Source organism: Ambystoma mexicanum, chromosome 5q (genome assembly GCF_040938575.1).
Source record: "Ambystoma mexicanum isolate Mex_15411 chromosome 5q, UKY_AmexF1_1, whole genome shotgun sequence".
Lineage (NCBI taxonomy): Eukaryota > Metazoa > Chordata > Amphibia > Caudata > Ambystomatidae > Ambystoma > Ambystoma mexicanum.
Genome location: NC_090933.1, coordinates 152,174,597 through 152,192,648, shown reverse-complemented (window position 1 = coordinate 152,192,648; position 18,052 = coordinate 152,174,597).

Genomic DNA, 18,052 nt, shown 5'->3' with positions numbered 1-18,052 from the left:
CTTACCGGTGCCACCGGGAGATTACAACTCCGGCAGCCCGGAAAGTCAGGCCCTGGTAAAATGTAAGTGCCGGTGCTTCCGTGACCGGTCTGCTTAACATGGCTGCTTGCCCAGCAGGGTCAGACCTGTCGGGCACAACGGCTCAGGCAGGCAGACCTGTAATATGCCAGTCCAGAAACAACAGTGCCTGTGTGCTTACCGGCACCCTTATTTCCAGACTGGCAGGGTCCTAATGAGGCCCATTTTCTCTCATTACAAGTTTGACGCTATCCTGCCGGCAATTCCAGAGGGATACTAGCAAACTGCCCTACCATTTCCACCACCCGGTATTGCTGAGATATTCCAGGTGGTGGAAAGGGCAGTAAATCCCCATTTCATGGAGTCCGATAGGACTCCATGGAAGGAATTACCAGAATGTGTAGTATCGGTGCCAGCTCTTGGTTGGAGGTAAATCAGTGACCCTCACCAGCAAACACGCGTTTTGCCAGTGGAGGAAATGTGCTGGTGCCAAAATTACCAACAATTTTAAAAGCAATTTTCCTGCACCGGCAAACTCATAATGAGGCCCACTATCTTGATTTGCTCAATTCTATCTAGTAAACTTTTAAAGACAGAATGGTTAGCCTAAATGTTTCCATGCATATCTGGAAAGCTGATTTTTTTCGGTATGACTGAGCTGCATTGCTGGTAGATATTGTCTTACTCTCGGTTTACAGGATTCAGATGATTCTTTATGACCAAGATAGAATGCAAATAAATGAGCTTTCAAAATATTTTTTGACTAATTATTTATATTGTGGGGATGTGGAGAACAGTAAATCAAGAAGAGAAAGCCAAATTAACACATTTTGCGTGTATATATTTCTATCAGATAATAACAAAAACAGAGGGTCTCATTACAACTTCGGCAGTAGCCGTGCCGGTAAAACCGGCAGGCTGCCGCCAGAGTTGTGATATTTTCCGGCGCCTGGCTCCACAGAAACACCCAGGGATTGCGACCACAGTGTTTGTGGAAGTCAGGTGCCGGAAAAATGTAAATCCCCATTCCCGTTTGAGTCACGCACGAATGAATGGGAATAACATGATAACGGTGCCGGTGCTTCCCGGAAAGTATGCGGGCGGGTGCCGTCCCGCCCGTCCGCAGACTCAGAGTGTGCCGGTCCGGTAACAACAGTGCCGGTAATGAGGCCCATAGTGTGTTTTAGTAAATCTCCTATAATTTCTCTTATAAGGATAGAAGCAGGAGTTATGTAAATTGAACACCACAAAAGAAGGGATTTTAATGTAATACAATAATTTATGTAATTTGACAAATACAGGGAACTAGTTTCCTCTCCCCAAGGGGCAGCCACCCCTTTGGGATTAGGGAAATGAGCCCACTAAGCTTAACACCCCCAAGGGGATCTGGAAAATGCGATCCCACTTGGCAGAACCACCTCTTGGAGGACAGGCCATCCCTTGACAGGGATATGTGTCATCCCCCTCAGGAAGCTACGGATTTTATTGGCTGTATGGGAATCGCAGCAGATGAATATGGGAATGTTCACAAAAAGTAGATTATATGGTTGTTGACCCTTAAGTGTTGCCCTCATTATATTAAATGCAGGTCCAAAGGATTGTTCTGTCTCCATCGAGGAATGAACAAAGTGTCTGTGCGACAAACCAAGAAAGAATGAGAGCAAGAGAGAGGCACAGAAACCTCCGGAGCCCATATGCAGAGGAGGGTCTGCCCCCCTTTGAGGTGCAGTCAGGAAGCAGCCCCACACAGATGGCATGGGGCACAGAGGAGCAAGAAAACGTGTAGCTACAGAAGCTAGGCCCTGTCGACAAGAGAAGAGACTGGACCATATGAGCCATGGTTGACTGGTGCTGCTTGAAGCCAAGTCCTGTCATGAACTGACAGGGAACAACCGAAGCCTGTGCAGCGTTGTGGAAGACAGAAATGAAGCTGGACTCACTCAACAGGCTTTCCTGAGGGCACCCCCCCATAGCAATCCAGTTCTGTGGTGCTTTCAGGGAACCGGTAGGAGGATGGAAAGGCCCAGATATACCCCAAGCATGTGTGAGAAGCTAAAGAGCCCAAAGAGGGACTGACACACCAAACAGCGCAAACTGGGACAAGAATCCATATACCCCAAGCCGTGCTGAGAAGCAAAAGAGCCCAAAAGGGACTGAGGCACCAAAAATCCCTAGCCTGTAATAGAATCCATATACCGAAAGCCGGGGTGAGACGCCAAAGAGCCTTATATTGGATGAGGAACTAGGGAACACAAACTGTAGTGAGAATCCATATACCCCAAGTCAAGGTGGGAAAGCCAAAGCCCCAAAAGAGGTTGATTGACCAAATGGCCCAAGCAGACTCAGTGACCACATCCCCCACAATGGTGCCTGAAGCCAGGGGCCCGAGGGCAGTGAGAAAATCCATCATTCCCAATGTGGGCCGCCATCATATTAATCCCAAGAGGGGTTGTGCAACCAAAGACGCCATGGAGGTGTAGGAGTCAAAGAGGTTCAGAATCAAGCCATACCAGGAACTGCTCTCCAAGGACATTTGAGGGTATTTCACTTTATTCGGGAATAGAGCTGAGTAGCAGGCCAGGAGACCTAGAGACGTTTAGTGCTTCATTGTATACCTGGTGAGAAGCCTCAAGGAAACCTATGGAACAACTGTATTGGAACTGTGGCTCAGAGACATTGGTTGGTGATAAGATTGAAATACTGCTTAGGGCAACAAACCCTTGTGTAATCCTGGGACAGTCTAGGGTGTGCCAGAAACTAGCCAAGAACATACCATTTGGGCTAGAGAACCTTAGGTGATTTTGTGCTCTGGTTAGAGTCTTTTCCATTTTAGTTGTCGGGCTTTGATCAGGCCAGTTTAGGTTCCTATACGGCAGATAGACTTTATTTTGTATGACATCCTGACATGCAACGCTTTTCTTTTTCTTAATATAGGGTCGTATGGCCAGGATAGGGTTTTGAGATTGAAAATAAACCTATCAAGATTAAATCACAATGGCCTCATTACGAGTTTGGAGGTAGCCATGCCCTTAATAAGGGCATGGCTACCTCCAAACTTGGGTCCGGCACCGGGTCCTGCAAAAGGGGACTTAACAGGCCATTCTGACCTAGGAGGGCCCGGTAATTCCCTTTCGCGGGACCTGGAGCCGGTACGTCCCCATTCCTATTTGAGCCCTCATAGGGCTCAATGGGAATGGGAAGTATGGTAGCAGCGGTAACATTCATAACGGTACCATTGCTACCATCCTGGTCTGCTCGCGGCGGCCGCTTTGGACGCCTGGTCTGACCAGGCATCCAGAGCGGCACCCGCGAGCAAACTCGTAATGTTGCGGCATGGCAATAACGGTGTTGTTGCCTTACCACAACATTCGTAATGAGGCCCAATGAGTTGTCATTCTCCTGATTCTGATGCTGATTTACCACAGTAGCCAAACCCTAACTCAGTATGTGCGGCAAAAGAACATTGTGGATATGGAATAAGTAGTACGTTTTTTCAAAAATATTTTTAGTTCATTTTAATGACAGAACATTGGTTGTGCCCCAGTCTCCTGCACCCTCGGCTACCCATTCCACTGTTTCTTGCCTTAAAGCAAACAGAATGGCCCTCATTAGGAGTTTTGAGGTAAAAAATCCTTATTAACGGCATGCCATAGCTACCGATACCGGCATGCAGTGCCAGAGGACACAACGGCTGATTCCAAGCATGCTAAGCCGCAACAAACGGCATGCCGGTAACGGTATCACCGGCATACCGGTAAAGGAACAAAAATCCCACATAACGGCACCACCAATGCCATTCCTAACTACTCCGGCAACTACAATCTGTAAATAACGGTACCAGCAATACCGGAACCGGAAATAACGTCATCGCGGCGGAATGGGAAATGCACCGGCGGCCATCTTTAAAAAGAGAATCCATTGCAATCCTCCAAACACAGGAGCCGAACCCAGGAGCTGGAAGTGAAGGATCACAAAGGGACATGTCTGCTACACGGGGGAACGTCTGACACCGCAAACCGAGGATCAGTGAGCCAGAACTCACCATGCTTTCTGACACCCTTGTTGAGAATACGGACGAGGTATTTGGAGCTGACCTGCGAAGGGCCGCACAGCGGCGCAAGAAGGAGATCTGGAATAAAGTATCCAACAAAGTGTCAGCGGTGTGCACTACACAGCGAACAGTAATGGACACAGCCGAGCACAGCCAGAGGCAGGCCACTGGTGGAGGACCACATTCACCCCTGAAACTCCACCCATGGGAGGAAAGATGTGCCTCCACCCTGAACATGGCCAGCATCGAGGGAGTCGGTGATGCCGAGCATGGTGCAACAGCGTCTGGATATGCAGGTGAGTGATTACGACCAACATCCCATACGCACCAATGACTCCTTATTGCCAATAGTGCCTTGTGCATGACAGACACCAGATACTCGTCGCACTGCAAGACACCAACCAGACCCTCATACAGAAACATCAACACACCACGGAGAATGTCAACGTGCACCACAGGCACAAGCCACATGTACGTTGTCATGCAGACCGACCCACGGTCAGCATGCATCAACACACACCACTGAGCACAACATGGCCCCTGTGACATGTGTCAGCATGGCACCAACAACCCATGCCCACAATGCATGCACCATGGCCACCATTCATATGCGCCCACCCCTTACCTCATGCAGGCCGACGACATACCAATGACCCTACCCACACAAGCATACCTCTACCCCCCACAGCCAGGTCACACATGTGCACAATCCAGGGCTACATATACACAACACCAATTGTGGAAACCAACAGCAACCCAAACTACATGCACATTGCAAACCGTGCACACATATCATGATGTACCAACACCCCTCCAACCCTGCACATGTGTGCTGCTCCATACTGGCCCCACCATGTACCAAAGGAAGCACATGTCAATGAATTGAACGAAGTGTGATGGTCGTCACATGGATGATGACACAGCAATAAGGTACCCCTGCATTGTCGCCCACAGGCACCTCTTCCGGCAGCAAGTGCAAGCTCGCCACTACACCCACCACCACTGCACATCACTGCAGCCAAAAAAAGAAAAAACAGCAGCCATGATAAAGCCACCAGCAGCTAGGAAAATGCCACTACCAGGCAGAGGAAAACACAGAGCAGCCAGGATAAAGCCACCACCAGCCAGAAATTAAAACCAGCAGCAGGTCAAAGCCACCAGCATCCAGGAAAAAGCCACCACCAGCCAGAAAAAAACCCAGCAGGCAGGAAAAAGCATGCAGTGACAGCAGACAAGGGTCTACTTCTTCCACTGTGCATTCCCAGCCACCCTCGCACACCCTCGCACTGCCTCCAGGCCTACCACGCACTTAGGGGCTGTAACTGTGACCCTACAGCCCCTTGTTCTCCTTGCACTGCTTTGAGCCGTGCTGCTTTAGCTGCTCTTACTCAGAGCATTGCTGCCCTATTTTCCCCTCCCCTCTCCCTTGCACAAAACCCTCCCTTTCCACTTGCACTTCTCGTTCTCGCACTTGCACTATCTGAATGACACAACGCCTTGTAAGATCGTTTGTCTTGTCCTCCCTCCCTTGTCTTGACCTAGAAACAGTTGCGTAGAGGCGCGTTATAAATTACTTGTCATGTCTTATTATGTGTGTGCACCCTTATGGTATCTGGTCTTTCCATCGAAAATGTATCCATCGAATGTAAATCCATTGAAGTGTATTCATCGAAATGCTTTTCCATCGAAAAGCATATTCATTGAATTAATTTTGAAGGATTTTGATGGGTTAGGGTAAGTGCCCTTGGGGTTAGGGGAGTTTGGGTGTGACCCCCCCAAAAAACAATAAATACAACAAGTTACATGGAGCTGTTCAGCTCCCTGTAATGTTATGTTCCATTGAATTTCCATGCAAAAACATGTACAGTCTATTTCGATTAAACGGTTTCAATGGAAAAACACTTTGCACTTTATGTATGGGAAGTCTATGGAACATTTTTCGATGAAAAAAATTAATTGGTACTTACCTTCGATGCAACATTTTCGATGGAAAGACCATAAACCCACCCTTAGTTCTAATCTGCTCTCCATTTTGAGCACCTCCTAAGGTCTAGGATAGGTCTGGGCTACTTTAAAGCTGCCGCCGTTTCACGTCTAGATCCTATTGTCCTGTCATTCTATCGCCCTATCGCGCTTCTTCTCGCACCACCAAAAGCCCTTGAAGCTGTGGTGACCGCACAGCTGCCGGAATGTAAGTCCGTAAATACCTCACGGACGGCAGACATGACTCTTTTGTAGAACCGAATCTGTGCATGCGTGCATCTCTATAAAATGACATCCCAATGGAGACTGACACGGGTGTGGTGGTAATCTTAATCCTTTGGATCTCTTGGATGCCATTGATACAGTGGATCATGATATCTTAATCCTGTGTCTTTCAAAGGCAGGAATATAAGGAGTGAGGCTGAGATTGCTTACGTCATTTTTAACAGATTGTTCCCAAGCCATATGAATTTCTCTGTTTACTTCTCAGTCTCACGCTCTGTGCTATAGAGTTCCACCGGGATCATGCCTTCCCCTCTGGTTTTTAACCTTTATATGCACAATCTTTACTCTTTGATTCCATACTTCGGATACTCTCTTATGAAATAAGCAGTGACATGTGAATTCTTATTCGTATAGACAATGAGCAATCATATATCTTTGACCTATTTCAGTCCTATATGAAAGCAATTCGTGGTTGGATGAATACAAACTCCTGTGCCTTAATGCAGATAAGACCGAGAGCATGATCTTTGAGTGATCAAACTCTAAGTGGTGGTGTCATTTTGGCCTACGGATTTTGGCTTGTCTACGATTCCGACCACAGTGGCTAAAAATCTCAAAGTTAAAATTAATAATGTTTATTCAGTACATTAATTTTAGTAATTCGGCAGCTGGTAATGTAACTCAGTGGGTTGAAACCTTGCTGCTTTTATCAGTGTGTGCTCTGCAGGTCACTGGTTTGAATCCTGGCAAGGCCAACTCAGTCTTTCATCCTTCCGAGGTCGATAAATGAGTACGAACTTCGGTGGGTGATATTGCATGTAAATATGTTTCATGTAAAGCGCTATAGTGAGAGTGCTATATAAGTAACACATCATTAGCTTGCTTTTCGCACTTGAGGATATTATGGCAAATGTTCCCAATCCTCTCTGTATCAGCTTGCATTTCCTCGGCTACAGCTCTAGTTCGGTTCCACCTACAACATGCAAATGCTCTTTTTTTGTTCTGTCCCGGCAGAAGTAGGTAGCCCGCAACATTTTGGAAATATGAAAAAGAGCACAGATGTCTCCCTTTCTGCTCGCCTTCCCTGGCTGCCAGTAAGACCGGGGCTGGGTGATATTCAACGTTTCTGTGAAGCACATAAAAAGGTGTCTCTGCTCTGGCTCCTTATGGGAGACTCACAACATATTTACATCATAGATGTTTCAGATTAAGCAAAAATAATCTGCCCGAGATAATTTGGCTTAAGTATTCTTACAAGGGCCGCCAAGCATTTTCAGCCTCCCATGCTTTGCAACTATTTTCCTTTCAACATCTGCAGTGCTCCTTCGTTGGGGTTGTTTCGAAACAAAATAGAAAACGTTCCTGTTTAAGCAGGACTACTGCTCAATTGTTGGTTAGCAACTTCATGATCGGTTGAAGTCATTTTCTAATGTAGCGCCAAGAAACCATTTGTGCTGACAGTGCACTTTTAAGCTGTAATAACATAACATAACATATGCAGCAGTAAACAGTTGCCTTCATGTGAATGGGTTCTCGCTTGCCACTTGCTTAGTGCATTCACTTAGCATAGCATGGGGTCTGGATATTCGGTTTGCTGAAATGTCTTTCATTAGACTGTTGCGTTAGATTGGATTGCTATGTGATTGGTGAGAGCAACTCGCTGCTATGCAGCTGCTAACCATCTGCAGAATGCCTCTAACAAGGTACTCACATCTTTTCTCCTGGTTGATTTTCATCTACCAGAAACGAAAGGTTTCAAAAGGCCCTGATTACGATGTAAGCCTTGAGGTTGTTCTTAAGATGGTTCGCTGAAAACCACTTAAAAGGTGGGCTTTGGTGTGTACCCCCTTCTCCTTTTGTTCTGCCCCATTGAATGTACCTTGTTTTGAAGACGACGGTACAGTAATTCATTCTGCTTTTAAATTAAGGTATTACACCTGCTGGACCGGCTGCACCTGCAATGCATTCAATCAGCGGCTCAGAGGTGATGCTTTTTTAGGCTCGGTTTCCCATCGCAGAAATCCAGCAGTGGCTCAAAACTCAGAATTTCCCTCACGTGATCTGCCATCTACTAACACGCAAGTGGCAACGCACATCCACAGAAAAGGGCAAGGAAGCACGATCATGTGTCAGTGCTGTACTGTACAATGTAGCGGCTGGGGGAGCTGTGGGGGTATTGCACTGTATCGTCGAGGAGGTATGGGTGGCAATACATGCGAACCACCCCTATTTATAGTAGGCTGCAAAGAGCAGGCTCTGACGGGAGTTAGTATTTACAGGTGCCCTTGATTGAGAAGTATGGTGAGGGAGAGTACTGTGTTTTTGTGAACTGTGTCTACAGTGCACAAAAAGTGGTGTTCTGTACATGCCAACAGAATCCATTCCATTTTAAATCTTTTTGCACTTACTCACAAGCCTTGCCTCAACCAGATACACGCTAGTGTATCGCTGTTTATCTAGAGACCACAGGTTTTGCCCTGGAGGCAAGCAGAGAAACCCAAGTGAGAAGACGAGAACAAGGGCGAGCTGAGAAAGATGAGAATCAGCAGACTGGTGGAGAAAATAAAAACAGAAGAAGGCAGTTCCCCGCAGTATTGCAGGACCGGCTGCAGCAGCAAGCATACTGCTAGAGGGGACAGAGAGATGCGGGCTAAAGTTGCTTGCATACACATCCCAGAGACAATCAACATGAGTCCACCGGAAGGCTCAGGCGTGCCTGCGCACTGAGACAAAATCCCACTGGACCACCCGAGCCTGAAAGGGGAGACACCTCCACCCTGTTCGGGACTGGCTATAATGGGGATACCTACATCAAACCCCATAACTGGAACATGAACATTTACCATGTTAAGATGGCCGATCGGTGGAAAACACGTGTGAGGGATTCCAAAGCACAAACATACACACTACGTAGAGAGGACAGGGCCAGATTGGCCAGGGAAAGGGAACCAAATCCCTAGGAGGAGGGGAAATATAAAGGAGGAACAGGAAGGAGTAAATGTGGGTTATATGGGTGAGGTCAGTGCTGACGGCGGAGGACGACCAAGAGACCAGCAGGATGAAGGAAGGAGCAGCCGACATTAAGGAGCAGGTGAGGTATTGGCTACTGAGAAGAGGCCAGTATAGTGTAAGGAGTGGGTAGGAAGTGAATGGTATGGATCGAAAGAAAGGTTTGATCGGACTCGTAGAGAAAGGAAGGGAGCTGTAGTAGTAGTAGTAGTAAGAGGAGGGGCACACATCAAATGGTGAAATATCGAAGAGGCAGTAGAAAGGTGGGAGGAGTAAGAAGGAGAACGAGACATGTAAGAGCAAAAAGGGAGAAGGGAGAGTGGGCATGACATGACAGCCTGAATCAAAACAGCGTAGGTGCAAGGCACTATCGCAGATCCCATTAGAGCCGAATTAGAACTCGAACCATTGGATAGAGTAAGACAGCTAGGAAGCCCACAAGGGAGTCTTATATAGCAACAGCTGATTGGCTTTTAGGTCCTCACCAACAGGATAAGACTGAATTTAGACAGTAGGGGTTACAATGCATTGTCTACTAGCACAGGGTCACGGACAACTGGGTTAGGGTCGAGAGTCAAAACAAGACAACAGAGAGAGGGCCGACCGAACAGCCCACAGAGCAGACAATCAAATTCCCTTAAACCAACTCTGTGACTTGACGTGATTATTGGGCCATCTGGGACAAAAAGTACAGGCAGTCTCCCCATTAAACCCATTGGGCCTCATTACAAGCTTGCCGGTCCAGTAAAATCGATGCCGGTACGGATATACCGGCATCAATTACCGGACAGGATAATTATGACCGTGATGGCGAAATCACCAGCACAGGCCCCTCCGTGAGCAGCATACCCGATTCCGGTAGTAGCTCTGACAGACGCCTGCCATGCCTTCAACACCGACATTCCTCAGACTAGTGCACATTATGAGGTGCACGGACATGCAAATGCCGGCATGTACATACCGCAGATAACGGCAAGAAAGATGCCGTAAATACTGGCATCGCGGGACTGGCGTTAACATGGATCAGCTGAGCAGAAACCTGCCACAGGTGTACCAAATCAGTACAGGTGTACACCATTGAACCCAGCCACAGTACAAAGGCAGCACACCCACACACCACACCCCACCCAAAGCAAAAATGCTACCACTAGCATTAGCTCTGTTGGAGGTGGAGTACATGCAGGAACAGCTACTCTATGAGGAGGAAGTGGGCCAGGACATGCAGCAAATGCACAGGAGGAGAAGGAGGTCGAGAAGGGGACAGCACATGCCCAATGTGCAGGCCAGTGTGTCCCGCAGGCTCCCAACAATCCTCTGTCAACGTGTCAGCACATTCTCCCTAACCCCATCACAAATCCACACCGTGTAACGGCTGGACAGGGACATCATCATCGCACTAGTGGACCTCATACACGATGACCTTGTGAGTGCAATCAACATACGGACAGCCATCCCCCCTGCTTAAGGTTGTGTGTGTGCTACACTTCCTGGCAACTGAAACCTATCAGCACACAGTGGGGCAACTGCACGGGATCTCACAACCCTACTTCTCCCGCGTGCTGACGCAGGTACTTGAGGCACTCCTCAAACATGTACGTGACCACATCAGCATGCCACGGACCGCAGCTGAGATCTATGCAACCAAAGTTGCATTCCATGGCATAGCAGGCATGCCGAACATCCTAGGTGCGATAGACTGCACACATGTAGTGCTGGTGGTGCGGCATGCCGTTGAGGTGGCATACCGCAACAGGAAGCAGTTCCATTTGATAAACGTCCAAATGGTGTGTGATGTCAGCAAAATCATCACACACTGCTGTGTCCGATACCCAGGGTCGACACATGACGCACTGGTCCTGCAGAACTCAACACTGCCCCCGCTGCATGGAGCGACATGCCGGATCCCACACATGGCTGCACAGTGAATGTGACCACGGGGCAGACATATTGCTGATGGAGGGGTCATTTGCCTGCAGTGGGAAGCTGCCTGCTGGGTGGGCCATGTGGGGTAAAAATGGGCGGGGGACATTTGCCAGCACTGGGAAGCTGCCTGCGGGGTGGGTCATGTGGGGTTAAAATGGGGGGGAATTTGCCAGCACTGGGAAGCTGCCTGCTGGGTGGGCCATGTGGGGCATGTGTACAGACCATTGCATACCACCATCCTGCAGCACTGGTGCAGACCAGAAACATTGAATCCCTGTCATTCCTGGCTGAACACAATAAACACAACCATGTTTGGCAAATGATGCAAATCATCACAGGTACCCTTTCTCTTGCTTACATGCAGTTGATGCTGGGTATCCACTGATGGGCTGGCTGCTGACCCCAATCAGACATCCACGTAACCGACATGAAGAGGCGTACAATCGCACACATGCAAGGACTCACGTCACAATCGAACAGACATTTGGGCTAGTGAAGGGTCGGTTTCGCTGCATGAGCAGGTCTGGGGGGGACCTCATCTATGATCCAGAGAGGGTGGGGCGTACCGTGATTGCCTGTGCAATAATGCACAACATGTGCATCGGTCATAATGCGCCCCTGTCCCCGGACATGGACATGTTACCGCAGGACGATGATGACGATGATCGTGATGAGGATGCTGGCATCCCTCAGCATCACCATGGCCATGACGGACAGGCTACACGACAGGCATTCGTTGCAGTTTATTTTTGATGAATACATCACACATGGATATGGTTGTGGAACACACTGGGTGACGTGCACTGTGTTACAATAAATACTTAACAACCCATTGAAAAATGGACGGACAACTGTATTTTTTTCAAATATAAGTATATTGTTGTATGGTGAATTATTTACAAATTGTGAGTTATTGAACATGCACCTCTGTCCAATCATGATTGGTACAATTTCCATAACAAACCTCACCCCAAACATTGGCCCTACACACCCTACCCCAGTAACTCACATTTGCACCCACCCACACACCACACAAAGACCAACACAAAATCCAATTTGAACAGGAAACTACCAACGACACCCCTTCACCAATAGCTTTCCACTCCCACACAATGTCGTGCAAGGCCTACTTCCGTCAGCCGTGTTAGCCTCACTGAGCGTTGCACGGGGCTGCCATGTGCAGATGGGCTAGGTGCAGCACTTTCAGACTTAACCGGTGGCATAATGATGTGCTGCTGTTCGGCAATGGCCATGACAAGGAGGTTAATGGATTCAGCCATGATGGACATTACCTCGTTGCCCCCACGCACCCTTCTGGACAATTGGTACACCGACTCAGTTGCCCTGCCTAGCATCCATGCAGTTCTTCTGGCATTGTCCTGCATGGACTGCCTCGTGAGTTCGGCCTCAGTGATGTACCTTTTGAGAAGGACATGCATCACCTCCTGGTCCTCCTCGGTATGGGTAGGCGGGTCTCCATGTTTCGTATCTACACCGGAAGCGGCATGGGTGATGGGCTGCATGGGTCAGGTGGGCTGAACCCAGGTTCCGCATCATGGTGGACATTTGCGTCGTCTCCAGGACAAGTGTCCTCCGTGCCGCTGCGTGCAGCTGTGCGACGACGTGCACTCCGTATGTCTGTGGTATGTATTGGCGTCCCAGAATCCTCCAGGTCGGGCATGCTTCCTATTGGTGATTGGGGATTGGCAGGCATGTTCATTGCTGGTGACAGTGGTGGACCCTCCATTTCCATTTGTGGAGATGCTGCTTCTGCCTCCTCTGTAGCTTCATCCATGACTTGCATACTGGTGCGTCGTGGCGGGTCAGCCACTGATTCTGCCTGTGCTGCCGCAGGCCTGCAGGTGTCTTGGCATGCTTATTGAGGCCCTTTGAGGAGGTGAGCTGGTAGTGGGACTTCTTGGCGACATCTGAGATGTGAGGAGAGAAAGTGAGAGTGGAGTCGATGACACCAAGGTTTTTGTCTCACAGGAAGGTGAAGGAAGAGGGCCCAAGGCAGGCAGCCAGAGAGAGAAAGGGAAAGCAGGGGCAGGGGTCCAATGAGAAGGATCTCAATCTTACTGGCATTAAGGCAGAGATCGTTGGAGGCACACCAATCCTTAATCACGGATAGACAGTCAGGAATGAGCAAAAGAGGAGAAGAGCCTGAGCGGAGCCTGAAGGAAAGTTGAGTGTTATCTGCATAACACTGAAAGTTAGAGTAGAAGGTAGAGATCAGATGGGCCAAAGGGGCCAAGTAGAGGCTGAAAAACCAGGGTGAGAGGATAGAGACCTGTGGAATACCACAGGTAGAGAGAGAGAGGGGGCAGAGAGAAAAGGGCCAAGTTGGACCTGGGAGGGGCTGTCCAAGAGCAAGCAAGTTTGCCACTACAGAGCCTGATCCATGATGCCCAGGTTCTCACGGAGTCGATTGATCAGGATGGCGTGGTTTACATGTTGAAAGCAGAGGAAAGATCAAGGAGGATGAGGAAAGAAGGAATGCTATAATCAAGGCTAGAGAGCAGATCTTCGTGGGTGTTCAGGAGGGCAGTTTCCGTGCCACAGGCAGCTCTGAAGCCAGACTGATGGTCATGGAGACAACCAACAGATTCAGTGTGGAGAGTGTGTGGGAGTAGGGGCCAGCAGGCCCCCCCCTCCCTCACTTCTGTACTACAAACGTGGACCATGTGCCTCTAATGGTGGGGAATGCCCCCGTGCCTTTTTGCAATGTCAGCATTGGCTGGCATCAGCGTAGATGGGACTATCACGCAGGACACAGGGCATCCATCTTTGTGCCACCTTTTCGCCATCTTGGTAACCAGGCCTCGCTGCGATAATACGAAAAGGCTCTCTCCCCTTTTTGCAGCGCCGCGCATGCAGCCCACAGCACACATGGCCCCCACCTTTCCTCTCACTGTGTCTGGAAAAATCTGTGGCTCCATTCTCACACTGAAGCCGGAGGTAACTGCAACAAAAGAACAAATGTAACAGCCCATTCTTCCTCTGAGATCACTGCCCCGTGTGTGAACCGGCTTGAGCCAAGCATCCATCTCCACAAACCTGTCCATGCCCCCTTACTCTTGCCATTGGAAAATTACTGCCAGAGTAACCCTGTGTCCTTGCAAGGTATTCACTTGATGTACCAAATATGTGACCCCACCACGATGCCCACCAGGCAGACCCCTGACTAACATTGCACCTCTGTCACCATATATCGTTTCCAATACTAACACATACCAGCGTGCCTTAGATTCTTTATGAGTCCAGACCCAAGCTTCAATCAATGCTATCATGATAGTCAAAACCTTTGTACCTGGATGACCCATATGAGTCATGATAATTAACTGTGTAAATAAGTATAAGGCTTTTAGTGATTTGCAGTGGTTTGAATAAATGTATTTCAAAGTAATCATTTAGTGCATGCGTCACAGAGATGTATTATGTTAGCTTAGTTAGTGATCACTCCGCCTCACAGCAACCTGACCTTCACCCCTTCTGGACACGGACAATAGAGCCACGTGATGACCACCCTCCCGCCAGACAAGCAACCAATACAGATGGGACAACAAGGTCATCGCCATATGTACCCATACTAACCATCCAATCCTGTATCACTTTGACACCCCATCCTAATTGCGTCATGTATGACGAAATGTGTCTTTATAATATGATGTAACTGCAATATTTGTCAGAGCGCTCTCAGGCAGCAGAGTTCTTTGGATGCCAACCAGATAAACTATTTTTTTAACTCACGCAACCTGTCCTTGTAGCCTTATTCCCCATCTGGGGCATGTCTTATTTATTCTTTTCCACATCTAAAGACGGGGAGGGCGCCTACTATTTGGTGACCCCTGCGATGTGATTTGGAACAGGTGCCTCGAGGCCAGTGCAGTGCGGCGAGATCCGGGACGCCCCCCAGCAAAACCATCGCCTCCGCAGCCTGTGCGCACAATGAGAAGGGGTAAAGGGTTCCCGATTAACGAATATCTAACTTAAAAAGCTGCTTGCTGAGGTGGGCCACAGCTTGGTTGGGGTGCGGACCAGATTGTGGATGACCCGTGAACGGTGACTCTTGGACCACCCGACTGAACACGTGAGTACCGGTTGCGTAAGTTCCCAAGAGGTAAGGGAGGGATTAAGAACAAAGGGGAACTGGTAATAAGTGATTAAAAGAAAGTTATATCTGTGTGAATAACTAAGGCATTTTTCTGATCTATCCTTTATATGGCCATTACGTTTTTGGAGATAAAGAAGTAAGAGAAGAGTGAGGAATCCTAGCCCGAATGTGGTAGAAGGCGGCGCTGCGTAGCATTGTCTCGTCCAGGGCAGATAAATAAATCAAGATAAAGAGGAAATAGTAGGAGTCTCATATATCTTGTAGGCTCGGAGTAGTGACTTAGAATATTCTTTTTCCGTGTGAACAGAATTCTTGGTAAGGTAGCAAGAGGGCGTAAGAGGGGGGAGTATGTGAAAAAGACAGAACAGCGGAGTAACAAAAAAAAGGTCAAAGTGCACAGAGAATACATGTTCTGTGTGATACGTCTTCATGTTATGTGGTTTTTACGTACGTTAAAGACTTATATGTTTATCTGTTGATAATTTTTTATGTGCCAATAAGTGAAGAACAAAGTAAAGTAAATTAAGAAATAATTGAAAAAAGAAAAAAGAAAAAAGAAAAATTCAATGTATATGAAAATGTATTGACTAATAGTTGATGACGAATGTTCATGGTGGAAATAATTTGAGGTCCCAGTAAGTGGTGAAAGTGGTGAAAGTGTTGAAACGTATAGTGGTACTAAAGGGAAGGAAAAGTGTTGCATACTATATTGAAACAAGGAGGGAGTGAACGAAGTGCCTGAGTGCTGACACGCAGGAAACTGGGGTATTATGGGCGGAGTAACACCATTAGTGCATATTTGTCAACATCTCCCATTGTATAGCGAGAAGATACAAAAGTACCATGACCAGTGGGTGACAGAGATATAGGGAGATAGTGTAACTCCAATATGGCCAGAGGGAGGATCCTTTGATAAAAGGGTGTTAGACCTAGTTTCAACACATTTAATGGCCAGATATAAAGGAAAACAGTTGCAGAACAGAAGGGAAGTGTTAGATTTGTGGCAGATGTTTGAGGAAATAATGCCAATAAGTGAGGTAAGTACAACTAAAGAAACTGAGAAGGAGAAAACAATAGAAGAGGTAGGTGGGTCAGTGGGAGGAGAGTGAACAATACCAACAACTGAGAATGACACCACTAAAAGCTACCCGTTGTTGACAAGGCCAGCGGTAGGATACAGTGAGCCCCTATATGTTCCAACAAGCCCTGCTCCGACCACCTCGGCAGAAAAAAAACAACAGCCACCGCACCACCACCGTACGATAGAGGAGGGCTATATGTGCCAACCAGTGCCCCACCAGTAAACCTAGCCCGAATAACTGGGGAATTGGATAGCGATAAGGGCCAGATGTTACCAGGTGGAGGGGAAGTGCCGCCATTAGCAGCAACTGATCTAACACCCCCACCAAGTGTAACAGGAGAATCAACACCGGCAACGCCAACACCGACACAGTCATCACAATCACAGTCAGGACCGGTGCCAAGAGGACAAGAGCAAGAATGGGAATCAGGAGAATTCCTGTTCCATCTGAATGGTAAGCCAGTAAGAATAATATGCCCCACGACCCCAGATAGCCAGCATGGAGAAAGACAAGAAGAAGAGAGGGAGCAAGAAGAAGAAATAGACGAAGTATGGACTGACCTTGATGAATATGAAGAAGGAGTAGCGGTAGTGGGATCCCTGCTGCCATTTAATTTGACGACTTAAATGAGAGATCGCCGCCAAGATGGCAGGGGCGGTTAAGACAACGAGTAGGGAATATGTTGGTAAATAAGGCAAAGAAAGGGACGGTAAATAAGACAGGGAGAAAGAACAAACTACAGATGCCACTAATACACAAAGGAGCGGGAATTGTTTATTGTTTATTGATATTTTATTTCTATCTCGCTCGTACACAAGTGTTTCAGAGCGCGACAAGGCAATGGAGGGGAACAGGGAAGAACAAAACAGCGATCTTACTAGGCCCAGTGACATTGAGAACGCGCAAGTGCATGAGAGAGGGGGAGGGGAAAAGTGCATGGAAGGGGGAGAGGTGGAAAGTGTGAAGCAGAGGAGAAACAGATAAATAACAATAAATAAATAATAAAGGCAACAAACAGTGGTAATGCAGCCAGCAATTTGCAAGTGCTAGGTTTAAGGCAGCAAACAGGGTAGGTCTGATGAGTGCAGGAAGAAAAAGGGGGGCTGTATGGGTACAGATACAGACCCCAGTGCAAGGGGTGGCCCGGAGGCAGTGCGGGAGGGTGGCAGGATAAACAGGTACCTGGGCCCAGAGGACAGAGGGTGGCCAGGTGCATGGTGCCAAGAGAGAACAGGTCAGCAGGGGAGAGGGGGAGCGAAGGCAGAAGAAAAGAGGAAGGTCTTGAGGTGCTTCTGGAACCAGAGATGGTTCTCCTCAAGTTTGAGAGTGGCAGCGAGGCTGACCTCACTACGTTCCATGGGCTCAAATGGACAAAAACAACTTATTAAAGCTTCTTCCCCCACTTTCAGGAGGGGCGGGAAAATGGATGCATGCATTTGAAAAAAACACAGCAGGAGTGCCATTAGCAATAGGGGACGTGAAAAGTTTGTTGGTGTCAGCAGTTGGAGATCAGGCAGACGCAGTGTGGGAAAAAGCAGGGTTCCCTGGAGTAACTATGAGTTGTGACCGCCATGATGGATCGCCATTCATGTATGGGACGCATTGCCGCGCACATTTTCAGACATACCAGATTTACACCTAGTGATG